Here is a 27,023-nt window from a genome sequence, read left to right as displayed (position 1 = left end):
CCATATGGCTGCTGGGAATCAAACTCAGCACCTTTGGCAGAACAGCCAGTGTTCTTAACCTCTGAGCCATCTCTCCATCCCCTAATGGTGAGATCTTGTTGCTGAAGCTACAACACGCTTTGGTTGCAGAAATGAATTTGGAACTGACCTGAAAACCTTTTCCCTGCTGGCCAGTTTTCATGATGCTGGAGGGCACCATGCAGTCCCAGTAAGGAGGAAAAGTCATCTGTGGACTTAGCCAGCAGTGGATCCTGCGAATCACCCACCAGGTAAGATGTGCCTAGCCATGCAGTAACCTAGCCCTGGCGTAACTATTGTGGGGACAGCCAACTGTTTTCTGCTTGGATTTGAGGATCCTCTACAGGAGAGAATTCGTGCCTGGTACTGTGGTCTAAAGCTCACGGTCCTAGAGGGAACCTTTACTGTTGTTTGCCAAATGGACATGTTGTCAAACTGCCTTCTAGGTATTTGCATCTCTGGGTCAGAAAACTCCATTTTGCAGTGAGCACTGTTGAGTGCAGAGACTTATAACTGGTTAAAGTGCTGAGAGTGAGGGACTGTTGAGTACTCAGCCTCAAACGGGACATTTATATTTATATCAATCCTCCTGTGCACCCCCCCCCTTGAGGAACATCAAAGAAGAGGGGGTAGAATGTCCTAAGAGTCAAAGGACAGGGAGGGGCGTTAGGAAAGGCTGTCTTCGGGACATGACACGGCTGTGGCATTCATGGACGCACAACAGCTGGGCTTACCGGCAGAAGACTTGCTGCGATCAAGTTAGTCAACATTCCAGCATGGAGGGGAGAGGAGTACCCGAGGCTTTCCCATAGCCGAGCAACTATTGGCAATCCATCCACGTCATTTTTCCCTTAGGCGTGTGTCTACTGCCAGGCTGCCCGTGCTCCAGAGGGTGGCTCCCCAGTCGTGTGCACGCAAGCAGCACTGACTGGATTCAACAGGCTCTAAAAAGAAAAGGACAGGAAAGTGGGAGGAGAAAGTAATAGGGGGAACCCAGGAGAGTGGGTCAGAGGGATTTCTGTTGGATATGATCAAGACACGTTGCATACGTGTTTGAAATGGTCATCCTGTCAAAAAATGAGTGTAAACTCCTCAAAGCACACTAAACACACATACGCATGCACACCCACAGGCCCAGAGAAAAGGTCTTAGCCCCGTACGATGGCATACGCCTGCGATGTCAGGGCTCAGAAGGTGGAAACGGGAAGATGGAGAGGCGTTCAAGAGCAGCCTGGGCTGTGTAGGAGGCCCTGTCTCAAAGCCCTCTAGTTAAACCAGTAGGTCTTGGCCACATAGTGGTTTTCCTTGGTGCTTGCTGAGCTGTTCCCATACTGTCACTGTGCTTCCTAAGGTGCTCATCTGAACTGTTTCTGCTGCATCTCTTCGCAGTTTTGCTTCTCTGTTTTGTTTTGTTTTGTTTTATAGTGCTGGGGGGTTGAACAAGAACCTCGTGCATGCTAGACAAGCTGTTCCAACCGAGCTACATTCTCAGCCTTTTTGCTTGTTTTTTAATCTGAGCAGAATGAACAGTCATTCTCTTTCTCACTCTCTCTTAGACCAGACTGGCCTTGAAATCACAGAGATCTGCCTGCCTCTGCCTCCAGAGCACTGGAATTAAAGGCATGCACCGTCACACTCTGTGGCTTCATTTTTAAGAGAGTAGTTTGTAGGGAATTATTCTTTCCATAATCCTTAAAGATTATCTTCAGTTTGCTCAGTTTTATCTTTGCAAACTCCGGGCCCTGCATTGTCTCCTTTCCTTGGCATCCTTTCTCCACCAGCATGGGATTTGTTCATCTTCTTTGTTCTTGTTCAAGCAGACAAAGACAGCGGCTTCTTACCTTCCTGCCCGGTTATGGCTTCCAGAGGACAGGCGGTACTTCCTCTTCATCACCACTCATTCCTCCCTGCCCTAGTCTGTCCCACACTGCAGGTGTGGAAGTGTGGGCTGGCTACCCTTGCTTGGCTTTTCAGTCATATCATGTGTTTCCGCCCCACCAACTTCCCTTGTTTCTACCCCTCGATCTGGATGCTTGGCTCTCCTGGCTGCCCAGCTTCTCTGCTCTGCCACACCCAGGCATGAGACAAGCTTTGTAGTTTCACTAACTGCCTGAAGGGTATCTGGGTCTCCAGGCAGCCCAAGGCATTTGTTTCGTTTCCACGGGTGCTATTGCTAAGCTCAAAGGTCATCTGTGGGGAGTTAGAGGGAGGCTGGTGACAGAATTAGACCCTCTTCGGTACCCCTCAAGGGAGCTGCCTCCCCAGATTTTCCTTCTCAGTGCCTCTAGCAGACAGGTGGTCCTTCCACTGGTCGTAAATTCCTGGGTATTTTTACCCAGTACTCCATAAACAAAACGACATTGTTATTGGAAATGTCATTGCAACCAGGCATATGAGTAATTGTCCCCATTAATCATTTTGCCAAAGAAAACAAGTTGCCATCCAAGCTTGTTTGGAGAGATGCTTGCTATGTGAAGGAAGAAAGTTCAGGCATCTGCCTCAGAGCTCCCTGTCAAGACTGGAATGACGTATAGCCAGAGTTCCAATGTGTCTGAAAGTACACCCTCCCCTGTGCAAGTCAGTACCAGCTGTGCAGTCCACACTGAACGAGTCCTTACAGAAATCTCAATGCCAAAGCAGTAGAGAGTGAGGCCTTCCACAGGGACTGGGGATTCAAGAGAGGTGTGGGTCTTTGTATCAAGAAACATCGCCACTACCAAGACATCCTTCCAGGGCAGGCAGGATGGCTCAGGGAGTAAAGTTGTCTGCTGCCAAGCCTGAGGACCCAAGTTGGTTCTGTCTGACCTATATGATGGAAAGAGAGAACTGACTCCCACAGATTGTCTCCTGATTCCCATATGCTGGACACACACACATACACACACAAAAGAGAGAGGGGAAAAGAGGGAGAGAGAGCATTTGTGTGCATATACGCTCACACCAGTAAAACTAATCAAGTACTAAACTGGGTCTCCACCCACAAGGAGCTGTCGTGGGGACTGAGATCTCCTTACATTCTTATGAATGTGTGTTTAACAAATGACTGCGGGGTAGTATGTTAAGTTGGATAATACATGTATAAACAAAACAGAGGGGAAGCATGGTGAGTGTCTTGAAAGACTATTGTATGAGCCCAGTCTGAAGAAAGGAATGTAAGTTTTTTTCAGGCAGGCAAGTAAAGGAATATTTGCAAAGGCACAGTGGCATGAAGTGGAGTGGGGAACTGCAAACAAGCAGGTCTGGGCTTAACAGGCATCAGGAGTTAAAGAACAGCCAAGAGCTAAGGACAGAGAGGTGGACATGTGACAGTCGATGAACAGCACTTTAAATGGCGAGCTTAGGAGAGGTTAGATGATTTGAAGGCCGTAGGGAGCCACAGAGGACTTGAACACGGAAGAGCCAATGGAATCAGTCCTTTCACACTGACCTAGCATTTCTCACTTTACTCAGGGCAATTTTTATTATGTTCTACCACAAATATGATTGGTATAATCTACAGAAACAAGTACTAGAGTGTGAGTACCACCATGCCTGGGTAGGAACGCTGACGTTAGGTCTCACGGGTGGCCAACAACCTGCTTCCTGCCAGTGTGACTTTCTGTCACACTGGAGCAACAAGTAACAAAGTAGCTATTGAGATATCTCCCCAGATAAACAGTACAGCTGCATGACAGCACCCAATATATGTTTCCAGACATTGGCTCAGCTCTCCCTTTACCCCAAATTATAATCTACTCTATTGTAATAGCCCTGAAAAATGACTTTGTGTGTCTGTGTCCCTGTGTGATGGGAGTAGAACCCAGGGCCTGTGCATCCCGGGCAGAAGCACTCTGGCACTGAGCTGTACTCCAGCCACTTTTGGTGGTGGTGGTGAAGGGAGTGTCTCCAGGATGGCCTCAAAATCAATATGTGGCTGAGGATGACCTTGGATGCTTGAAACTCCCATATCTACTTCCCTAGGGCTGGGGCTACAGGCATATACTACTATTTGCGGCTTCTCACTTTGTTTTCAGTCAAAACTCTGTTAGATACTGTTCTGTATCTGTTGGGTAGAACACCGTATGCTCCCTTTTTTCTTTCTTGCTTGCTTCTGTTTTTATTAATGCAGACACGTAGAACTTTAATGATACATCTCTCTATTCGTGTATAATTGCTGTTTTCCTTTATTTAGGTTTATTTTTATTATCTTATGTGTGTGAGTGTTTTGCTGACATGTATGTAAGTACACACTGTGGTTACCTGGTGCCGTCGTTGGTCAGAAGAGGGCGTCAGGTTCCCTGGGACTGAGTGACTGAGGAGTGTCAGCTCCCATGTAGGTGCGGGGTCCTCTGCAAGGGCATCAAGTGTAAACTAGGCATTGTAGTGTGCACCTTAAATCCTCACACTTTGGAGACAGAGGCAGATGGTCTCTGAGTTCAAGGCCAGCTTGGTCTACATGGTGAGTTCCAGGACAGCTAGAGCTACATAGTGAGACCTTGTCTTGGGGGAGGGGGAAGAGCATTAAGTGCTTTTAATCATTGAGCAAACTCTCCAGACTGCTGCTTTCCTCCAAATGTGTCACAAATACGTATTCTTTCACCAATATTGATACCTTTCTCCACAGACTTATCATTGTGTTTGTGGAAGGAGTATTTTTTGTGTGTGTGACTAGGTCTTGAGTAGCCGAGGTTGGCCTTGAACTCACTATATAGCCAAGGTTACCATAATATTTCTGCCTCTACCTCCCAAATGCTAGGGTTACAGGCCTGTGCCACCGTCCCTGCTTTATGCGGCAATGACGACAGAAGCCAGGGCTTTGTGCACGATAGGCAAGCCTGTCAACTCTACCAACTCAGCTACATCTTCAATCTGGAAATTTCTGTTTTTAAGTCATATTTATTAACAGTTCCTCTATGATTATTGACTTTTATCTTATACTCAGAGAAAGCTTTCTCTATGACAAGATTATACACAAAGACTATACACAAAATCATTGTTTTATTTAGATAACTTCATAACTTCATTTTTATACATAAGTCTTTACCTGACATTTATTTGTTTACTTACTTATTTTAAGATATGGTTTTGCTATCTACCTTAGGCTGGCCTTGAACTCTCTCTGTAGCCCAGGTTAGCCTTGAATTTGTAGCTATCCTCCGGCTTAGTTTTCTGAGTGCTGAATTACAGGTGTATGCCATCACGCTCTGTTCTGGGATTTATTTTTTATCAAAGAGAAAAAAAATACAGATTTGCTATACTTTTGCATTTAAATTTTGTCACAGTACCACTCTGAGTATTTTTCCTACTGATTTGGAATGTTGTGTGTGCTGGGGTGCCCTATACACACTAGACAAGTGCTCCGCTACAGAGCCACCCACCGGCCCTGAATATCCTTTTCAGTATAAACTAATATTTTAGGTCTGTGAGTCCATTTATGGACTGTCTCTCTGTTCCCATTGATAAGCCATGTCTGGCTTTGCTTGCAGCAGCTGCCTTAATTAGTGTGGTTTTAGGAGATATTTTGAAATCTGATGGAACTAATTTCCTTTCATCATTCTCTTCTTATTTATATTTCCAGATGGTCTATACTCATGTTCTAATATAAAATTTAATTGTATGCTTGTTTGATCAGAGCTGCAATGGCTAGTAAGACACTTTCATGACTCATAGTGGCCAGCACCATTTTGATTGTTGTTTTCCTTCCCAATATTACAGTGTAAACATTCCTAATGAGACTTTTAGTCATTCCTGTTTTTCTGATTTGTTTACAATTACTATAAGTCCTTGTGCCTCCTCAACACAAACTACTGGCTGCAAACCCCTGGACAGCGCTGTCTGTTGACTCAGCCACCACAATGAGCCCCCTCAGGTGCGTGAGAGCAGACGGCCTGCGTGCAGCAACACGGCTGTGGAGACTTACTGTTGTCATCTCATCCACGGTCCCAGCAACCTCACGCCTCTGCAGGTAATCCTGGCTCGCTGCTTTCCCCTTCTACCCCCTCCCATTTATGTACGTGGTTCACAGATGGCAATCTTTCAGCCTTGCAAAAAATAGAGGCTTACCGGGAAGTACAAAGGAAAACATTTAGAATCTTGGTAACTGTGAATACTTTGGCTAAATTCTAGGTCTCGTGTGGCCTGTCACAGATGGGATCTGCTTCTGCCCTGGCCTCCCACTTACTGAAGCCCACACAAGCCTCTTGGAACACGCATGAGTCAAGGGGCTTCAGAAATGGAAAGACAGAAAATTCCACAATTGAAACCAGAAGGAAACAACCAGGAGCTGGTTGCCAAGCCCTGTCCTTCCTCATCCTTATCTATCCTCCCTCCCTCCACCCCCTCCAGATATCAAGCTAAAGGGTCAGAGCTAGCAGTCTTCTCTATGGAACTTGCCAAGAGGATGTTTCCGTTAGCTTTCTGACTCCTAGCTCTCCGTCCATCTTGAAGCTTAAGGTAAGTGCTCTTGTATTTTAGTTCTTTTAACTAACCTCAGGTGAGTGCTATTTATTTTAACTGCTAACCCCTGGAGAAGTGGAGGAAGAGGAACCAATAGATCCATGATGAACTAGAGCAAGAAGTACAGAAAGAACAAGGCATGGTGGTGCACCCCTTTACTTCTAGCGCTTGGGAGCAGTAGGAATGTTACTGCGGTTTTGAATTCAGCCTGTCTATATACCAAGTTCTTTTTTCTATCCCCTCCACCCCTGTTTTCAAGACAAAGTTTCCCTGTGTAGCCCTGGCTGGCCTGGAACTCTCTCCATAGACCAGGCTGACCTTGAACTCAGAGATCTGCCTCCCTCTGCCTCTCAAATGCTGGGATTAAAGGAGTATGCTACCACTACCTGGCACATACCAAGTTCTTGATCATCCAGGGCCACATATGGAAAAGTTGTCTCAAAAAACAAGTGATGGGGGCTGGAGAGATGGCTCCGTGGTTAAGAGCACTAACTGCACTAACTGTCCTCCCAAAGGTCCTGAGTTCAATTCCCAGCAACCACATGGTGGCTAATGACCACCTCTGATGAGATCTGGTGCCTTTTTCTGGTGTGCAGGTATACATACATGCGCAGACTACTGTATAAATAATAAATAAATCTTAAAAAAAAAAAACAAGTGGTGCATATATGCTATAGAGAAGGCTCAGCACTTAGGAGCACTGGCTATTCTTCCAGAAGACCCAGGTTCAATTTCTAGTATCCACATCAAGGCTCACAAACTGTAATTACAGTCCCAGGGGGATGTGATGCCTTCTAAACTCCACAGGCACCAGGAGTGCAGGTAGTGCTCAGACCCAATGTGCAGGTGAACACACACACACACAAATTATAAAAGATGTTTTTAAGTGGTTATGATGAACTTGTATGATAATGAGGTTCTTGTTCAGTCATAAACGATCTCTTTCCTGGCTCTCTGCCTTAGATAGGGTTCCTGAATTGGGCTAGGGATTGCACTAAGCCATCTTTGGACTGGGGTCTATAGGAACTCTGGAAAGTTGGTGGCAGCCACACGGAGTCTAAAAAGAGATTGACATAAGCATAAATGCAAAGGAAAACGAGAAGGCACCATGAAATTCCAGAAAGGGAGGGGCATGGGCACGGGCTTGCAGAAATGGTGCTGTCTTTCTACATTGTTAAATGCCAGGGAATGGGCGTCAGCGGTAATGCTGGAGAAGTAAGGAACAGCTGAGCCCTAGGGGTTTTGGTATACCATGACTGACTACTTGGGGGTTTGCCTAAAAACACACGAAAGAGTTTTAAGCAGATGGATGACAGGTGATAACCAGGACCCATATATAAAATTCACAATGATGCCCACCAAAAAGAAGTCTAGTTAACTAAAGCTGGTGAGATTCCTGCCTCTATATACTAGAGGGGCACCATACTTACCATAAGAGTGACAAGAAGTTATCTCCATCCAGTTTTTTTAATTGGGTTCCCATGCACTTGGGTTTTTGTAATGGAAGGATGGGCCCAGGAACACTGCAGGGGATCACTGTAAGGAAACTGAGGCTGGAAGCAAGGAGATGTTAAATGTTGAGGTCAGTGATGACATCGTCTTGACTTAGGTTAGCAGGGGGAGCTGCCGTTGAAGACAAGCCAGCATATTTGCTTGAAGAGACAGAAGACTTACAGAGACAGCAATAAAAACATGCTGTTCAGAGAGAAGCACGGTGACCATGGATCTCCCTTGTGTCTTCTGAAATTTGTCATGGTTTCCTGCTGAAGCCATGAGTCTTTTGTAACAAATATTTATTATTATTATTTTATATGTAGAGTAAGTGTTTTGCTTGCATGTATGTAAATATTCTGCATTCATTTCTGGGCCCTTGGAGGTCAGAGAGAGCACTGGATATCATGGAACAAATTATTACAAATTATTGAAAACCAACCTGTGGGTGCTGGAAATTGAACTCAGGTCCTCTGGAAAAGCATTCAATGCTCTTAACCACTTAGCCATCTCTCCACCCACTGGTCTTTGTTTTCTTAAGATTTATTTTTATTTATGTGTATGTATGTGTTTGCATACCACAAGAGTGCAGGTGTCTGAGGAAGACAGAGAATTCGAATTCTTGAGGCTGAAGTTACACAGGCAGTTGTGAGTGCCCAAGGTGGGTGCTAGAGTCCTCTGGAAGACCAAGTGCTCTTAACCACTAACCAACTCTGCAGTCCCTGACCCTTCTTTCCTTCCTTCCTTCCTTCCTTCCTTCCTTCCTTCCTTCCTTCCTTCCTTCCTTCCTTCCTTCCTTCCTGCTCTGTGTGTGTATATGGTACATTCCAGAAGGGGGCATCAGATCTCATTATAGATGGTTGTGAGCCACCATGTGGTTGCTGGGAATTGTACTCAGGACCTCTGGAAGAGCAGCCAGTGCTCCTAACCGCTGAGCCATCTCTCCAGCACCCCCCTCCACCCCCCAGGATTCTTAAACTCTGCTTTATTACTGAGCCAGCAGGGGTGGTGAGCCAAGTCTGTCTCTGAGAAATGAGGAGCTACAGTGGTGGGTAACATTACCTCTAAGATGTTCCATTAATCTTAAAGAGCTCTCTTACTACAGTAGTATGACCTAAGACTTTTCCTTATCATCTCTGTCCTTCCCTCCCTCTCTCTTTTCCTCCCATCCTTTATTCCATGATTCATAAGGATCAGACAAACGTCACGGCTCTCCTAGGGGACCTGGGCAAGTACATAATAATGGGTGAGCTTTTAGCCTCTAAAGTCATATTAAGCTCCATGTACCCTAGCTGTGTAAGTTAAATCAAGCAAGAGGTTTGACCCGTTAACTATAGTGCTCAGGCTGGTGATGTGGCATGGTTGGCAGAGCTGATTCAGCACACGTGAAGCCCTGGCTTTTATCCACCATATAAACGAGGTATGGTGGTGTATGACCATAATTTTAGCACTTGGGAGGTAGAAGCAGGATGAGCAGAAGTTCGAGGCCATCCTTGGTTACATAGGCTAGCCTGAGGATACATAAGACCTTGTCTCATTAAAAAAGAAAAAAAAAAAATCACTCTTGGGCTGGGGGAATAGTTGAGGGCAGAATATTTGCCTAGCATGAAGGGGACCTTGTGTTTAACTCTTTGAGGATTGTTAGTAGAGTTTGTAAAGTGCTCTGCAGAGCATCTGGAGCATCGCCAGTACTTGATCAATGTTACCAAGTACCCATTCTTATTAGATATTAGAAGTACCCATTCTTTTTTATTTTATTTATTTATTTATTTTACTATTAATTATACTTTATTCATTTTGTATCCCCCCATAGCCCCTCCTTCCTCCCCTCCCGATCCCACCCTCCATTATTCTTCTTCATGCATGCCCCTCCCCAAGTCCACTGATAGGGGAGGTCCTCTTCTCCTTCCTTCTGATCTTAGTCTATCAGATCATATCAGCAGGGGCTGCATTGTCATCTTCTGTGGCCTGGTAAGGCTGCTCCCCCATCAGGGGGAGGTGATCAAAGAGCAGGCCAATCAGATTATGTCAGAGGCAGTCCCTGTTCCCATTACTATGTAACCCACTTGGACACTGAACTGTTATGTGCTACATCTGTGCAGGGGTTCTAGGTTATCTCCATGAATAGTCCTTGGTTGGAGTATGAGTCTCTGGGAAGTTCCTTGTGTTCAAATTTTCTGATTCTGTTGCTCTCCTTGTGTGGTTCCCATCCTCTCCAGCTCTTACTATTTCCCACTTCTTACATAAGATTCCATGCACTGTGCCCAACAGTTGGCCATACATCTCAGTGTCTGCTTTGATAGTCTGCAGGGCAGAGGCTTTTGGAGGTCCTCTGTGGCAGGTTCCTAGGTTGTTTCCTGTTTTCTTCTTCTGATGTCCAACCTCTTTGCCTTTCAGGATGGAGATTGATTGAGCATTTTAGTCAGGGTCCTCTCTCTTGCTTAGTTTCTTTAGATGTACAGTTTTTAGTAGGTTTATCCTATGTTATGTCTATATGAGTGAGTATATACCGTGTGTGTCTTTCTGCTTCTGGGACAGCTCACTCAGGATGATCCTTTCCAGGTCCCACCATTTACCTGCAAATTTCATGATTTCCTTATTTTTCATTGCTGAGTAATACTCCATTGTGTAGATGTACCACAATTTCTGCATCCATTCTTCAGTTGAGGGGCATCTGGGCTGTTTCCAGCTTCTGGCTATTACAAATAAGGCTGCTACAAACATGGTTGAGCAAATGTCCTTATTGTGTACTTGAGCCTCTTTTGGATATATGCCTAGGAGTGGTATGGCTGGGTCTTGAGGAAGCGCTATTCCTAGTTGTCTGAGAAGAAGTACCCATTCTTATTAGAATGAAGAAACATGAGTCAAAGATTAGGTGTCAGGCTGCTTGCAATATGTAAAATCGTCATAAATATTTTACTCAAGTTTTAATTGTCCTTTTGCATGTAGCCGATATCCCTGTGGTCCAAAGAGATTAGGGAATCCTTTTCTTCCTACTTCTGAAAATTTTGACTTCTCTGGGCTTTATGGCTAGTGGAAAATAAGCTACTAGCTTATACATCAGAAAAGAAGTTCATACATAAATTGTCCAGGGCTGGAGGGATGCCTCAATTGATAAAGTGCTCGGTGTGCAAGCAAGAAGACCTAAGTTCAACCCCAGTGACCACGTAAAAAAGCCTGTTACGGAGCATGTACCTGCAAACCTAGTGCTTCTAGGGTGCAAACACGGCGGTCCCTCGGGGGCTGGTTGGCTGTCACTCTGGCCAAAGTGGAGGGGTACATGTATGTGGAAAGTGACTTAGAAAGATTAAGGTTGACTTCTGACCTCCACTTGCACATGTGTGTGGTTCTAGCAGGTAGCTTTTTATTACATTTTAGTCATCCCAACTTCCTGTGGGAATATTCATCTGTATTATGCAAGAAAGACCTTTTTTTTTTTTTTTTTTTTTTTTTTTACAGTTTTTCATGTAAAAAGAAAATCAGCCACCCTTAAAAAACTGGGTGATTGGAATTCTAAGTTACATCATTTTCATAAATAGAGCCTTATTTAGAACAGTTTATCTGTAAAATAAATAAAAACCTTTTAGGGGGGTGGGAGCGGGGCGGGGGAGCTGGAGAGATGGTCTCGTAGTCAGGAGTGCTGACCGCTCTTCCAGTGGAACTCAGTTAAACTTCCTGCACTCACCCAGTGGCTCCCAATAATCGGTATCTCCAGTTTTGGGAGGTTACATGTCTTCGTCTGGCCTTCATGGGCAATGTGCAAACGTGGCGCACAGACTCACCTGCGGGCAAAGCGTTGACACACATAAAATAAAAACAAAAACCTTCAAAAGCAGTTCGGCTACTAAATATGAGAGCTCAGGCATTCTGGAAATCATCACTACAAATGATTTTTGCTCTTCTCAAAAGAATGTTAGTAAAATTCAGATGTTCCAAATTCAAACTCTAGATAGAAATATGGAGTTAAACTAGAATGGAATTGAAAAGCAAATATAAGCTGAACAAAAATTTAAGAAATTTATTGGGATGGAAAAAATTTTATCCAAGCAGTGGTTTATATGAAAAATATTATGGGTTTTAGGTTAATCACCAGCTCCACCAGAGCCAACAATGCAATTTCAGCTCATAGGAAAATGAGTATACTTTATTCTAATAACGAGAAATGTATTTTCCTCTTGTGTTAAGTTAGGGTTATGATAGATGATTTGCACACTCCTTTTAGATGTATAATTCTATGACCTAGAAGTTCTAAGCTTGCAGGAGGCAGGAGAATAACTACAAGTTGGAGTATAGCCTTATCTATATAACCTGGGCTTCATGAGAACCTTCCTACAAAAACAAAACAAAACAAAACAAAAAACTCAAAACCACCCATAAGAAAGAAAAATATGTAGGTTTCATGAAAGCAGGTTTGTCTGCCTCACTTTATACTCTTGTGAGGCCCTGACCTTAGATGCCTATCCAGATGAATGTGGTGATGGAACAGCCTTTCTTACATCTACAGCATACCATGGGAAGCTTCACACAAAACTACTGTTCTTGAGTGACAAGCTGGAGCAACCAGTTTTTCCTGAAGTTTGCCTGATAAATACATTTCTGATGAGCTGGCCCGTCATCCTGCTGCCTTGAGATAGCTTATACGGCCCATCCCTAGCCGACTGGCTGCCTGTTGACATTTGGTAATCAAGGATTTCAGAGGAAGGCATCAAGGCTGATGTGAGGCAATGACGGAAAGGCTTAGCATTAGAAGGGCCTGGTGTACCAGACCTCAATTAAGCCTTGCCATAAGAAGGCTGAGGGTGGGCACAGATCCGAGCTTTGGCCACAGTGTAATAGGCTGGCCGATACGGTTTGTGGGTATGCAATGAGCCGCCTCACTCCACCAAGGCTGTTCCCATCCCCTCCTAAACTATACGCTGGCGTTTCCAGACTTATAAACATCTTAAGAAAAAGACTGTAAATGAGATTAAATCTTTGGGGAAAACTTCAATAAAAATAGGATTCCAAACTGTTCATCCAGTGTCTTTGTCTAGCTGACAAAGATCTGGAAGGTGGCCCAGAAAGCTGGCCTCTTTCTTGTTCCCCAGTGAACCAAGTTCATGCTCTTGGGCAAGCCAGTTAACAACCCTGAGCCCCATTTCCTTACTTTAGGATAAGGAGGAACCCATCACACTACTTCTAAGGCAGGAGGAACACACTTAGGCTGTCCCGGTTTGTGGAGGACCCGTGACTTAGGGGTGAATTGTGTGGAGTGTGGAAGTAGCACTGGAAATAGGCTTGGGGGTGACCTCTGTGATGTCAGTCAGAGGGTGGGCCCTCGAACCTAAAGGACTCCCAAAAGGCAACAAGCAGGAGCTGAAATCAGAGGACTCCCACTTCTTGTCTCAGGCAAGTCCCTTCTAGGTGTTGGCTGAAGCACTTAGTCTCACTTTCTCAATTCTGCCGTGCAGAAGAGGTCCCAGAGGGTGGGGCTCTGGACAATGTGTCATGATCTGGGAAGAAATGGACAGGGAGCAGAAAAGCCAGAAGAGTTGCTGAGTTTAGTTTTTGCGGGTTTTTCTTTGAGACAGGGTCTTACTATGTGGTCTTAAACTTGTGGTCCTCCTGCCTCAGTCTCATGCTCTGGGATTACAAATGAGCACCACCACCTCCAGCTTCACAAGAAGAGTCTTTGTTGCAAATTATTCACAACTGATGGCTCTGTTTTCTTTCCATTTTAAAAACCCACAGGAGCCAAGGACATCGAAGCCACAGCCTCACAGGTCCCTTCACCCCCTCGGCACCACAGCTGCCAACTTAGGTAAGGAAGGAAAACAGTTTTAAAATTTGTCTCATGTTGCCTAGGTTGGCCCCAAACTTGACACAAAGCCAAGACTGGCCTGGAACTCCTGATCCTCCTCTACCTCCCAAAAGCTGGGACTGTAAGTGTACAAAGCCACACCTGGTAGAAGGAAAATCTCTAATGCAGAGGACAAGTGGAAGGGAAGCATCTTTAAAGAGTTGGTAGAAATTTTCAGGGGATATAGACATTTATGTTTGGAAAGATATTTCTTATTACAGTAAAATATACTCATTTATCATTTTAGGCCTTCTTAAGCGTACACTTCAGTGGCATGGCCCTTTCTGATGACTCAGGGTCTGTCCCTGTGCTGATGTGCACTGCCCACTCTCTATGGGAATAAGTTCCTGATTATTCTGTTGGGCCCATCTAAGAAGCTAGGTTGGGCTCCCTTAGGAAATACCCTAGATTGCCAGAGACAACAGGAAGTTATTGTGTACTCATCTCTCTCGACACTGTCATTTGCTGCTGTGTGCCATTTTCATCTCAGTTTGCTTCTGACCATTTGTCCTGACCTCTGGTTTTGCTGTGCTGATTTATGGCTCATTCCATTTTTTTTTTTTTTAAATTACCTTTTAGACAGGATCTCATGCCATCCAGGCTGGCCTCAAACTTGATGTAGAAAAGTCTGACCTTGAGTTGTTTTTGTAAAGGTTAAAAAAAAAAAAACCTTTTTATTTTATGTGCATGGGTGTTTTTGCCTTCATGTTTGTCTGTGAATCATGTGTGTGCAGTGCCCTCACAGGCAAAAAACTGGAACTGGAGTTACAGACGATTGTCAGCTGCTGTGTGGGTGCTGGTGGGAATCAAAATCAGGTCCTCTGGAAGAACAGCCAACTCTTGGCTGTTAGACCATCTCTTCAGCCCTGACAGTGAATTCTTGATCCTTCAGCTTCTGCCTCCCCAGCTCCTGCATTACAGGCATTAGCCAAGATGGCCAGCTTATGGCAGGGACTGAGCCCAGGGCTTGGAAAATGCTAGGCAAACACTCTACCGCGAGCTGCATCCCCAAGCTCTCTTTCTAACCATTATTTGGCTGCTTCTCCACTGCTGTTGTACAGCCTTTTCTGGGTAGCTCTGACTGACAACTTCTGTTCTCTAGCTTTTGGCCTCTATCTGAGCTCCAAGCCCCAAACCTGCATCCTTGGACAACCTACTGATCAATCCTGTAGGCCATTGTTTTATAAAACAGATAACAACATGTTCAAAAACATTTTTTGTTGTTGTTACAAACCAGGTTCTTGTATGAGGTCCCTGTCCCTGTCAGTAAAGCACAGAATCAGAGACCCAAACTCCTCTTTGATCTCTCTTATTACTCTCAGCCAGTCAGCCCCAAAGGCAATTAGATTTTCATCCACATTTTGCTCTTGTAGCTTTCCCTCCTTCTTGCCCATTTCTACCTACTTACCACCTTTGATGCCAACAAGTGTGACATCTTTATTTCCCTTATTTAATTTCCTGTGACCTATTTTCACCTTATTTGTCTTTCCTTCTCCATTGCCCATTTCTATGTACTTATCATCTGATGCTATCTATTGTCTTGTCTACCTTTTCCCTGAGTCCATTTCCTATGACGAGCTGAGACCAGACCTAGACTGACCCTTATTAATCCAATCATGCCTGTTCAAAACCCTGAAGTTCTTCCCTGTCCCTGTCAAGGCTTCTTGCTTTTCTTGGGCTGCCAGCTTTTTCCATAATTTGATCCTATCTGGACAATACCTCTGCCAGGTGGCTATATTGTAATGGAAAGTTTAATGGGTTAGGAATAGAGCTGCTTTCAAATCGCAGCCCTGCATTCAATGGAAGGACCTTGAGTAATTGGTTGACTCCTACTGTCTTGGATCCTCATTTGCCAAATGAGGATAACAATGTCTATGTCACAGAAAACTTAATGAGGCTTTAATGAGATAATATGTGTGGAGGCAATTTAGTATTGTGCTCAGAACCCATGTTTGAAATGACTCACTTGGCTTACAACCAGACTTTTCCACTTACTAATTATGTGACCTGGAGCAAATTCCTTGACCTCTCTGGACTTCACCTTTCGTCTTTGTAAAATGGGCGTTCTAACAATGCTAACCCAAAAGGTCTGCAGTGAGGATAAAGTGATTTAAAATATGTGAGGTGCTCCACACAGTACCTGTGCACCGGCAGCGCCGCCAGGTGAAGCTGTGGTTACGCTGTGGCAGGCAACCTTCTCTAGTGCTTGGCAGATAATCAGCACTTTCATGTTTACTGAATTTGTTAATACATCAATTTTCTCCATACAAGGTCTCCTGTAGTCCATTTGGCCTCAGACTCCCTGTGCAGCTGAAACTGAAACTGAGTTCTGATCCTCCTTCCTCCACCTTCCAATTGCTGGGATTAAGGCATGAACACACCATGCTAGGTGCATGAGGTACTTGGGATGGAACCTAGGGCCTCGTGCGTTCTAAGCACTCCCCCACTCCAGCCTGTCAGTTAATCTCACTCAAGTGGTCTTCTTTCCCAGGAGTTCTTGCTAAGTGTGGTCACACACACCCTCCTCCAAGACGGGCTTACTACCTCCATTTTTCATGCATGTGTTTTCCATTGTTCTTGCCCTTGGTGGTGGTTTTCCTCACTTTCAGAATATCATAATTTCTCTTTCCTGACTATCCAAATTCTTCTGGTTCTGTAAAGTCAATCCTAATCCTTGTCTCCATAAAACTTCCCCTCATCATTTCTGGGCTCACCAAAGTTTCACTTTCCTGAACTGATTACCAGCCTCTTTTTCTTTTCTCTCTTTTTTAAAAATATTATATACACACACATAATCATATTTTTAAAAAGAAAGACATTTCATATTCTTTCATATATATGTATATATATATACATATATATGTACATGTATATTTAAATTTAGGGCAAGATTTGATTCTTAGTTTTTTTTTTCAGGGAGGGGTCTAAAATTCTGGAATGGTTTTTCAGATATAGTGTCTAATCAATGGATTGGCATGTGAGAGTGAGTAGCTATAGAATGGTTTGGCTAAGAAATATAAGACAAGAGTACAAGAGTCAGGGGCCTCTGGGTCAAAGGGTTGGAGAAGTGCTTAAGCCTCGGGGCCCTGCAGGTGGAGGGCCAGAGACTGACCCTTGCTGATACAGACGGGGAAGTGTCCCCATTTAGGTCTGGTTCTTGCCACAACAGGCTTTGCCTCTAACAGTTTCTCAAGCTCCTTACACCTTTACACAACATTTGCCCTATTGAGAAACTGGTTCTGCATGAAACTTCCCATGGCTTGAAGCAAGTAACCATGACGGTGTTTGCATACCACTGGGGTTTTACCCTCCCATAAGTGCCAATAAAGATGAAGTGGCATTTAGATGACGTGATATGAAGGACAGCACTGCAACCTGCAAAGCCCAGAATGTTTGAACTATGTGAAAGGTTCATACCAGGATTTCACAACACAGAGAAGGCCGAGAAGGCCTAGCCCACAAGGCAAGGTGAACAGCACTCTTTGTCCCTGTTCTCATGGGATTTTCAGCCTCCCTCCATCTCCTCTTTCTCAGCACTCATGGAGTACCTGTTGCCTGGACCACTCAGTTCAGTCTTGCATTATACATGTTTTCTTCAAGGTAGCTGTGTTTCTCAGCTAGGTGTAATTTCCCTAAGAACACAGACTATAACCTATACTTCTTTGCTGCCTAGCAAAACCTCATAATATAATTTAACTAGAGAACACAATAAAATATCATCACTAAGTGTTGCTTAACTTGTTTTTTTGAAATGAACATTCATCTAAGATAGGTCTATAAAAAAAAGAAAGGTCTACAAAGAGGAGGAATCAGAAATTAAAAAAAAATTGTCTGTATGTTTGCATATATGTGTGTGTTTGAGACAGGGTCTCAATCTATAGCCCCAGCTGACCTAAAACTCGCTATGTAGCCATTGCTGACCTTGATTGAAGAGTGATGCTCTTGCTTCAGCCTCCTGGTACTGGGGTTACAGGCATGAAACACCCATCATTATTGGTAATGGGAACAATAGTAGCAGTCTCCTTTCATAGGGACAGGGAATCAAAATGTACAGATATAATACACTGTAAGGTACTTTCCTAGGAAAAAGAATAAGAGGCCCCACCCCATGCCTGAGGCCCCTTCCCTGTCTTCCGATTCCTTCCCAACCACAAAAGCCATGCACTTAGAACTTGAGCATCAGAAACTGCCTACCTCAAGGCCTTATTTTGTAGCTGGAAGCAAGTAAGAGCAGCTGATAGGGTGAAGTGTGTATGGGCTTCACTGTGGTTGCAAGACAGCTCTCAGCTTCAGAGCCTTGATCCTTCAAGTTTAAAGTGAGGGAAATAAAGCTTACATTCTCGGATTGCTGTAGGAATCGTGAGATAGGAGTATAACAGTGCTGGGCCATCGCAGATGCTCCATACTTGTTAACTGGCTCTTCTTTCTCTCCAGTGTCCTTCCCAAAGATGTAACACAATGTAGCATTGTCCTGTCCTGTCCTGTTTTTCAAGCCAGCTCCCACTTTGATCTCATGCTGAGCCAGCTTCCCAGCCACTAGAAAATTGGATCAAATATTAGCACATTATTTTTACTGGGTATTTGTCTAAAATTATCTTGAGTGCATCTATATAGGAAGCAAAGGATCTCAAAAAGATAGAAATACCGAATTCTAGAGTGGAACTCAAAGGCATTGAAGTTTGTCCTTTGCTAACTACAGGGTTTCAATCCTTGGTGTTCCTAAAATAGTGTTCATGGCCTTTCACCCTCCTTTTCTTTCTTTTTGGAAAAATAATCCCACCTCTGATGATATATTTACATGACTGGCCTTGCAACCTGATATTTTTCACCTGTCTGAGGACAGACTCTGCTGTTCATTCATCAATCAACCGACACTGAAGTGTAAACATTGCTGTTGGGGTTCTGTTAAAAGAAATGTGATGTAATGGTGATAACCACTGAGCATTTGTAGGGCAGTTTAGTTTCAGAAGCAATATTGTCATTCATAAAAATAAGTGGCTAATGAGAAATCTTTCTTCCCTTCACTGGATAAGGTTTACTGGGATAACTGTTTCTTTAAAGATTTGTAGTTAGTTAACACTCATTGTGTTTGGTTGCAAACATTTTGGTTTGAAGCAGAATCAGATTACATCAGAGAAAAATCTTATGAAAGAGTATAACATTTTCAAATTGGAACTGACCATTCATTATTTGATGAATGCAAAGCAGAGGGACAAGGCAGGGGCAAACTTCTGTGATATTTTCTTTGTGGAAGGAGTAGGAAGTAGAACACTGCCCTCCCAAAATGTTTATGTTCTTCAGGCGCTGGTGCTTATGTTACCAGGAAAGGAAATTTAAAGTTGCAAAGGGAGTGACCTCAGATTCTTAGCACTGGTCCAAGCCAGTGAGAAGACTCTGGGAAGAACACTTGACCACCTGGGTTCAATCTCTGGATCCTACGGTGATAAGACAGAACCAAGTGTGGAAGCTAACCTTTGATCTCAACCCCAAGATCATGTCATGCCCATGCACACAAACACACCAAACCACACTAAACCAAAAATGATGGTTAGATGCATCTGTAACCACAGTGCTGGGAGGCACTGGAGATCCAACCAGATCCCTGCAGCTAGCTGGGCAGCCAGCTTAGTTAAAGTGGGAAATTTCAGGTCCAGTGGGAGACCCTGCCTCCCCAAATAGGGTAGGGAGCAAGTGAGGAAGACACCATTGTAGACCTCTTGCCTCCACAAGCATATGAACAAACATGCACAGAAATAAGTATACCCCCCCCACGGCGGGGTGGTGGTGGTGCTAATTAGCCGAATAATTTGGGTTTCTCAGGTAGACCAGTAAAAAACAGGAGCCCTTAACACAGTGATTCTCCACCTTCCTAATGCTGCGACACTTTACGACAGTTCGTCATGTGGTGACCCCAACCATAAAATTATTTCATTGCTACTGTTGTGAATCATAATGTAAATTATCTGATATACAGGATATCTGATGTCTGACCCCTGTGAAAGAATTGTTCAACCCCCAAATGAGTTTTGATCCACGGGTTGAGAACCACTGCCTTCACAGAAGTAGAGCAAGACCAGAGAGAACCCTGGGAGTAGTTGTAAGCTGCCATGTGGGCACTGCTCCCCGAAAGAGCGGTAAGTACTCTTAGCCAGTGAATCCTATCTCCTGCCCCTAAAGTTTATTCTTTACTTGTCATCTACTTCAACACCTATAAAAACAGTAACAGCTAATACTTAATAAGAACGCATTCTTGCTCAGCATTCTATACGCCATCCATTTCATTCTCCCACATTGCTCAACTTCATTTATTGGATGAGGAGTTTGAGGCTGATGCAAATTGCTGAAGTTGAGACCTTTTCATTACTCATCTTCATCACTTTCCATAGTATGTATCACTGAGTCCTCTCAGTTCTCCCTCTGCACTATGTCTTGGGTTTGTCCCTTTATTTCCATGTTCACTGCCACTGTATCAGTCTCATTTCTTTTTTACTTATGTGTGAGTTGTTGCCATGGCCCAATATGGTGTCCCTTGTTAAATGTCTCGACATTTACACTTTTAAGATGGAGAGGAGATACTCAAATGTCCCCCAGAAATCATTTTTGGATAGTGTGGCAATAGCACTATTTTCTATTGAAATTAAATAACTTATTATGTTAAAAGAAAAAGGAGGAAAGTGTTACAATATACATTGACATTATGGGATAAGTATATATATATATATATATATATATATATATATATATATATGCAACTACTGCAGTCCATAAATGCGTAGTTCAAACTTGTTTTGTTTCAGTCTTGGGAAGCTAATATTAGTAATAAGACCATCTCAGATAAGCAATTCCATTTTTAGAGACAAAATTTTACATAGAAGGGGCTGAAGAGATAGCTCAGCAATTAAGAGCACTAGCTGCTCTTGCAGAGGACCTCGGTTCGATTCCCAGCACCTACAAAGAAGCTCACTAACATCTATAACTCTAGTTCCAGGGGATTTAGTGCCCTCTTCTGACCTCTGAGCACAGCAGCCTGGCGTGTCGTGCATACAAGTACATGAAGGCAAACACACACATAAAAGACAAATTGCACAGTATTTTCCACATATTTGTAAACTTTATTGTGACTATTATAATAAATGACCATGTTAAAATACTGAAAGAAAGGTAACATACTATGAAAGGAAAGGCTAATAATGTGTGTTGGCAGATGGCTGTGGTAATCATTTCCAATGCCTACACTCATCAAGTCATGAATGCTCATAATTTCTATTTGTCACCTATGCCTCAATAAAGTTAGAGGACGGGACATAAAACACACCATTAAAAGATGTAACAAAGAAGTTTCCCCTTTTTTCCTACTGAATGAGGTAATCCTTTCCCCCTTCTTTGAAACAGAGTTTTGGTGTGTAGCTCAGGCAGGCCTCCATCTCAGTTCAACCCTCATGCCTCAGCATACTGAGTGCTGAGCTTATAGTTAAGGCCACCAGACCAGGCAAAAAAGGGTTTTATTTTCTTTTATTATTTTATAAGACATGATAATATATGATATAGTCACAATAACATTTGTATTATTATATAATATTTTATATTATACATTATAATACATTATTATGTAATACAATATATTATAATAATTATATATATATAATTTTATGATAAAAAAATTCCTATCATTTCCAGTTACTTACAACATGTAAATTCTTTGGCTGGGTCCTAATGTAATCTAACTCTAAACTGTTTTCCAGCCTTTATACTCATGAAGTCAAAGGCTGTTTCAACACACTTTCCCTCTGTTTCTCCAGCTGTACTTGTTTTCTCTTCCTGGAATGAGCTTCCTCATTCTCTTTACCCCAGTTCATGTGGGTCATGATCTAGGTCGGTTCCACATAAGGTTTGCTAAGGCGGAAGGAATAGAATGTGGTCATTAATATGCTGTCACACACCATACTCGGTGCTTTACTTGGTGCAGGATTTAACTCTAAGTTAACTCTAAGCTTGGTGCTAACTAGCTTCTAATTTTCCCTCATACCACCCTGGAGTTTGTAGATGGCTGTTTCCAGCTCCATCTCAACAGGCTCTTCTTCCCCAGCCTCTGCAGCTTGCCTCTGAGTCAGGAGCTCCACCGAAGTGTATTCCAAGAGAAGTGATATTGAGTCAGTGTCATTTGGAACGTATATTCTGTATTTTATCTTCTCAGAAAAATGGTCCCATGGGCTGAGCTCTACATTCTTTACCACTTATGTGTCCTTGCATGAGCTCTTAACTTTTCCCAGTCTCTTTTTCTTTCAATGTAAAATCATAAAAATAAGCTGTGTACTGTGACACATATCTGTATTCCCAGCATTGGGGAAGCTGAGGCAGGATGACCACAAGTTTGAGGCCAGCCTAGGTTACATGAGTCTGAGGATAACCTGTGCTACAAAGCCAGCCCCCTCTCATAAATCAACAAAATAAAAACACATAGGAAATAAGACAACACTTAGCTCTTACGGCGGTTAGGAGATGTGTTGGTGCATATCTGCAATTCCAGTAGTTGGGAAGTGAGATCATAAAAAGAGAAAAGGTGCTTTTCAGCACTTTACTTTAAAAAATGTTAAAAAGTATATTTTTAAATCTTTACTGTTCTATTGCACTTGTCAGAAATGCTCATGACAAGAACCCCAAATCCAGACTCTAAATAGTTGTGAAAATAAAGCTTGGGAGGCCAGTCATAGTGGCTCATGCCTATAGTGCCAACACTCTGGAGGCTTAGACAGCAGGATCAACGAAATTCCAGGCCAGCCTGGGCTACAGAGTGAGATTCTGTCTCAAAATAACAACAAAAACAAAACAAAACAAAACAACAACAAACAAATGAAGCTTGGCTGGTGGGACGGCTCAGCAGGTAAAGGTGTGTACCACAAAGCCTGATGACCTGAGTTTGACCATAACCCACACCGTTGATGGTGATTTGGCAAGTTACTCTCTAACCTTTAGAAGTGTACCATGGCTCACTCCTATTATATAAATACGTGCAAAAACAAACATACATACAAAAACCCCACAGAATAGTAACAGGATCAAGATGAACCTGAGATAGCCTATCAGATCATTATGACTTTGTAGAGTCTAAATGTTCTACACCTACATAATGTTTTACTGGACATTATCTTGTTTTATTTTTCTCAAGCTTTTTGAAAGAATGGTGTCTTGTCCTTTCCATTGTTTTCATTCTTTTTATTTAAAACTCACTGACATCTTCCCACTGCAAGACTGCTTTCTGTAAAACACCCTCTGCCAGTTCCTTGTTAAGCCAAAGACAGACTTGATAGTCTTGCAGAGGCCATCTTTGTGAACGGGACAGTTTCACTAGGCTTTGTTGTTTGTTTGGTTATTGCTTGAGACAGGGTCTCTCTTTGCAGCATACGTTTGTTGGCTTCTAACTTTCAATGCTCTTGCCACAGTCCCTTAAACGGGTGTGGTGAGTGTGTGCACATATATGCCACATGTTATGTGTGGAGACAAGAAGACAAACTTTAGAGATCCATTATCTCCTCATTGGTCCCAGGCCAACCAGAACATTGAAAAAAAAAAAGTAGTATTTTTTCCTTTCTTTCTTTCTTTCTTTCTTTCTTTCTTTCTTTCTTGCTTTCTTCCTTCTTTTTTCTTCCTGAGATGGGGTCTCCTTATGAAGCTCATGCTGGCTTAAAACTCTCGAAATCCTCCTGTCTTGACTTTTTTGAAAAACAGGTATATGTCATAGCTTTCCATCTTTAATTCCAACTAAATATTTTGGTGCTTTTTTATTTTATTTTATTTTTTTATTTTTGAGACAGGGTTTCTCTGAATAGCCTTGGCTGTCCTAGACTCACTTTGTAGACCAGGCTGGCCTCAAACTCACAGAGATCCACCTGCCTTTGTCTCCCCAAGTGCTGGGATTATAGGCGTGCACCGCTGTACTTGGCTGGGTGCTCCTAGTTTATGCTAAAAATAATACTAAACTGACATGTACTGAAGTGAAATGGTTTCTTTTATGTTATCTGATTGTAATATGTTGGAGCCCCAAAGTTTTGTTGGTATCCTAGGAATATGAGTTGTTGGCCTTTGGGGAATCCAGCACTAACTTAATCCTCTGTGTGTGGGCATTATTCCTGGGTAAGCTTTTTTGTTAACCCTTCCTGGGATTTTGCTGGAACTGTTTTAATTTTGCGGGCTGTTTTGGGGAAGAACTGGGATCTTCAGGATACTGTTTAACATTACTATACTGATTCTTCAAGCCCGAATATAGCGAGTCACTCCAATCAGGTCTTCACTGAATATTTTTCATGAGAATCTTACAATTCTGAGTCTACATCTTATACATATTTTTTCATGTTCTCTTATCTTATGCTTTAAAAGTTTATATTCTTTGCTAGGCATTGTGGCCCATGCCTATAATTCCAGCCACCTTGAGGCTTAGGAGTTCAAGGTCATCCTCAGCTTGAGGTTAGTCTCTGGTACTCTTATTAACACAACAACAAAGAGGCTACTATTCTTTGGAATCAGTGTGTGTGCATGCATACAGTGAGGGAGAAGAAATGGAGAAATGTACCCTTCAGTAAAGTAAATTTGTTCAATGGTTTTCCTTCACCTTGTTGGTCTAGTGTTTATCTTAACATTATGTGTCTCTGAATATCTTTAATTTGACCTTATATCTAATTGCTAAAAACCAAGTCTCTTACTATGGGGAGAGTAATTCCTTTGTCACCTGAATACACCTTATTCATTTGATTTCCATGTCTCTGTTTATGTCATTTCCCTTGTAAAATAGTCCATTCGTGGAATGCAAGGCAGCTCATACCTATAACCCAGTGCTCAGAAGGCTGAGGTAGGAGGATTACCATGCGTCTGAGACTACAGCAGAGACTGAGTTATATAGTGAGTTCCAGGCCAGCCTGGGCTACAGAGGGAGAATCTGTCTTAAGAAAGTCTTTTCACTGAGTCTTTTATCACAGACTAAACCTTAATTATTTTCTGAGGAAGTTAGAATTGTTCCTGAGATGCCTTCTGTTAAAAAATTACAGCTGGGCATGGTGGTTCACAACTTTAACCATAACACTCAGGAGGCAGAGGCAGGACAATGTCTGTGAGTTCTAGGCCAGCCTGGTCTGTATATCGAATATCAGGACATTCATAGCTACATAGTGAGTCCCTGTCTCAATCAACCCTCCCCCCACCAGCTGCTCTTACATCTCTCATCTCTTTTTTCCTCTAGACTCTTTTTTATCACCATCGTTAAAAACTGGGTGTCAAAATGTTGCCGTGGCTGGCCTGGAACTCCATGTGTAGGCGAGGCTGGCCTTGAATTCACTGAGATCTACTTGGCCTTTCCACCAGAATGCTGAGAGTAAAGGCCTGCACCATTATGCCAGGCTTTATTTTTTTCAAAAATGATCTCATTTCATAGTCCAGGCTGCTTCCACCTTCTGACCTTTGAACTCTTTTAACCACCACTCTATGCCATTTAATCATTAATTCAGTCTTTACTTAGCTTTAACCTATGTCTTATCCCCTACTTAGGTCATATCCAGAAAAGATACTCCCAAGAATGGCTCTCAGGGAAGATACTACAGTTTAATTGCCTACATGAAGGAAGAGGCAATTACAGCAGAGCTATTGGAGTTTCGGTATGTACCACTGCTTTTTGTCTGAGTCGTTTATCCAGACGAGGGCCACGCTCTGCAACTCTAGAACAAGGACTCGCTACTCTTTGCTTCCAACAAATCCCAACACCTGTCCCTAGGAAGGCTGAAGGTTCAGATCCTTTCCAACTACCCGCTCCGAACTTCCCAAACCAGGCTTTTAGGTGGTGAACGTGTCGGCTTAGCGAAGCTGCAGTACCAGGTCCTGCCACGAGAGGACACGGAGCCGCCGGACACCCCCTCTTCAATCAAATCTGCAAGAGGTCAAAGGCGCCCCCTCCTCTAAGCTGAGTCTGCATCTGCGCGCGCAGCTGGAAGTCCTCCGCAATCCTCACCTCCAAACGGGCTCCTTTTTCCTCCGAAAGGTGATCTGGAAGTACCCGGAGGTCTTAAGTGATTAATGATTGCCAGTCATAACGGACGGCAGCGTTTAAAGGCAGAAGAGCACTAATAGAAATGTTGTTTACTCTTTCTAACTCATCCCAAACTTGCTCCTTAGTTCTTTTGCCAATTATAAAAAGCCACCTAGGCAGCGTCCACATACCTCAGCACACAGCCTTGGAGGGCCAGAGTCCCTACCTCAGCACTCTGCCAATGTCATGTTTTAAGGAGCAATTCTTCCTACCCAGGCATCTGGCTCAGGAGGCAGTCCGCTCGAAGCGTGCTTTTCTGTCATTAATCTCATCTTTGTTACGTGATATCCACGTGAGTCCTTTTTAGTGGAAGCAGCTTCAGGCTCAAGCGCTCAAAGAACACTGGAATAAAGCTTCGATTGTCCTATTCAATGGCTGAGAGTCCTGGGTTGTCGCCACCTCAGGTCTCCAGTTTTCCAAAGTATGTGGTGTCTCAAAACAAAGCCACTTTGAAGAGAGGGGGGCGGGGAGCAGGGGAGACTTGGAGTTAAATCAAGCAGGGCTTGCATCTCTCGAGAGAAAGCCAGCTCCTGGTGCGATTTAAAGTTAGACGACGCTGTGCAGCCGGGGTAGAAAATACTTATTCTGTGCGTACGGTTGAACTGCCTGCATGTTTGCGTGTAGGGCCCGTGCGTGTGCCCCGAGCCCGAGGAGGTCAGCAGAGGGCATCAGAGCCCCTGGAACTGGGGCTGCAGAGGGTTGCGAGCTGCATGATGTGGGTGCTGGGAGTCAGCGCTCCTACCCGTCCCGAAAACCCCTCTCACGCCTCAGTCCGCTCGATGTGGGTGCGCGCGCGGCGTGAAAGGCGGCTCTCGCCGCCGCACGGGCCCGCCACTTGTTGAGCCATCTCGAGGGCACGCGGAGAAGGCTTTTAGGTCGCTCTCGGCCGCGCTGACCATAAGAAGAGGCACTGGCGGAGGGTGCCCCGCGGGCGGAGACTTGGGGGAAGGTCTGCCGAGACGAGCGCTTCTCCCCGAGGTACCTGGAAAGCACCTCTTCGAGAGCGAGCCCCGCAACTCGGGTTCCAGGTGACCGCCGCAGCCGCAGGTCACCGTGTTTTCACGAGCGTGTGTTTGGGGGTTGCTTGGGGGGGACTCCACGGAGGAGAGGGCCCCCGCGCTCCAGGCACCGCCGCGGGGCGCGCGCGGGTGGGCGCGCGCGGGTGGGCGC

At 43.9% G+C, this 27,023-nt stretch overlaps 2 long non-coding RNA genes across 2 annotated transcripts; one reads left to right on the top strand and one right to left on the bottom strand.

Annotated features, from left to right (window-relative positions):
- The first annotated feature begins 137 nt into the window (after positions 1 to 137).
- LOC132654314 (uncharacterized) lies at positions 138 to 26,225 on the top strand. The gene is made up of 7 exons (XR_009591989.1): positions 138 to 269; positions 5,779 to 5,962; positions 6,124 to 6,450; positions 13,675 to 13,744; positions 19,758 to 19,917; positions 25,319 to 25,425; positions 25,597 to 26,225. It is a non-coding gene; the product is annotated as an uncharacterized LOC132654314 (long non-coding RNA).
- LOC132654313 (uncharacterized) lies at positions 21,279 to 27,023 on the bottom strand. Its single transcript, XR_009591988.1, has 2 exons — positions 25,985 to 27,023; positions 21,279 to 25,810 (listed from the first exon to the last, which is right to left on the bottom strand). It is a non-coding gene; the product is annotated as an uncharacterized LOC132654313 (long non-coding RNA).

Source organism: Meriones unguiculatus, chromosome 5 (assembly GCF_030254825.1).
Source record: "Meriones unguiculatus strain TT.TT164.6M chromosome 5, Bangor_MerUng_6.1, whole genome shotgun sequence".
Taxonomy (NCBI): domain Eukaryota; kingdom Metazoa; phylum Chordata; class Mammalia; order Rodentia; family Muridae; genus Meriones; species Meriones unguiculatus.
This window is presented reverse-complemented; position numbering and strand designations above follow the sequence as displayed.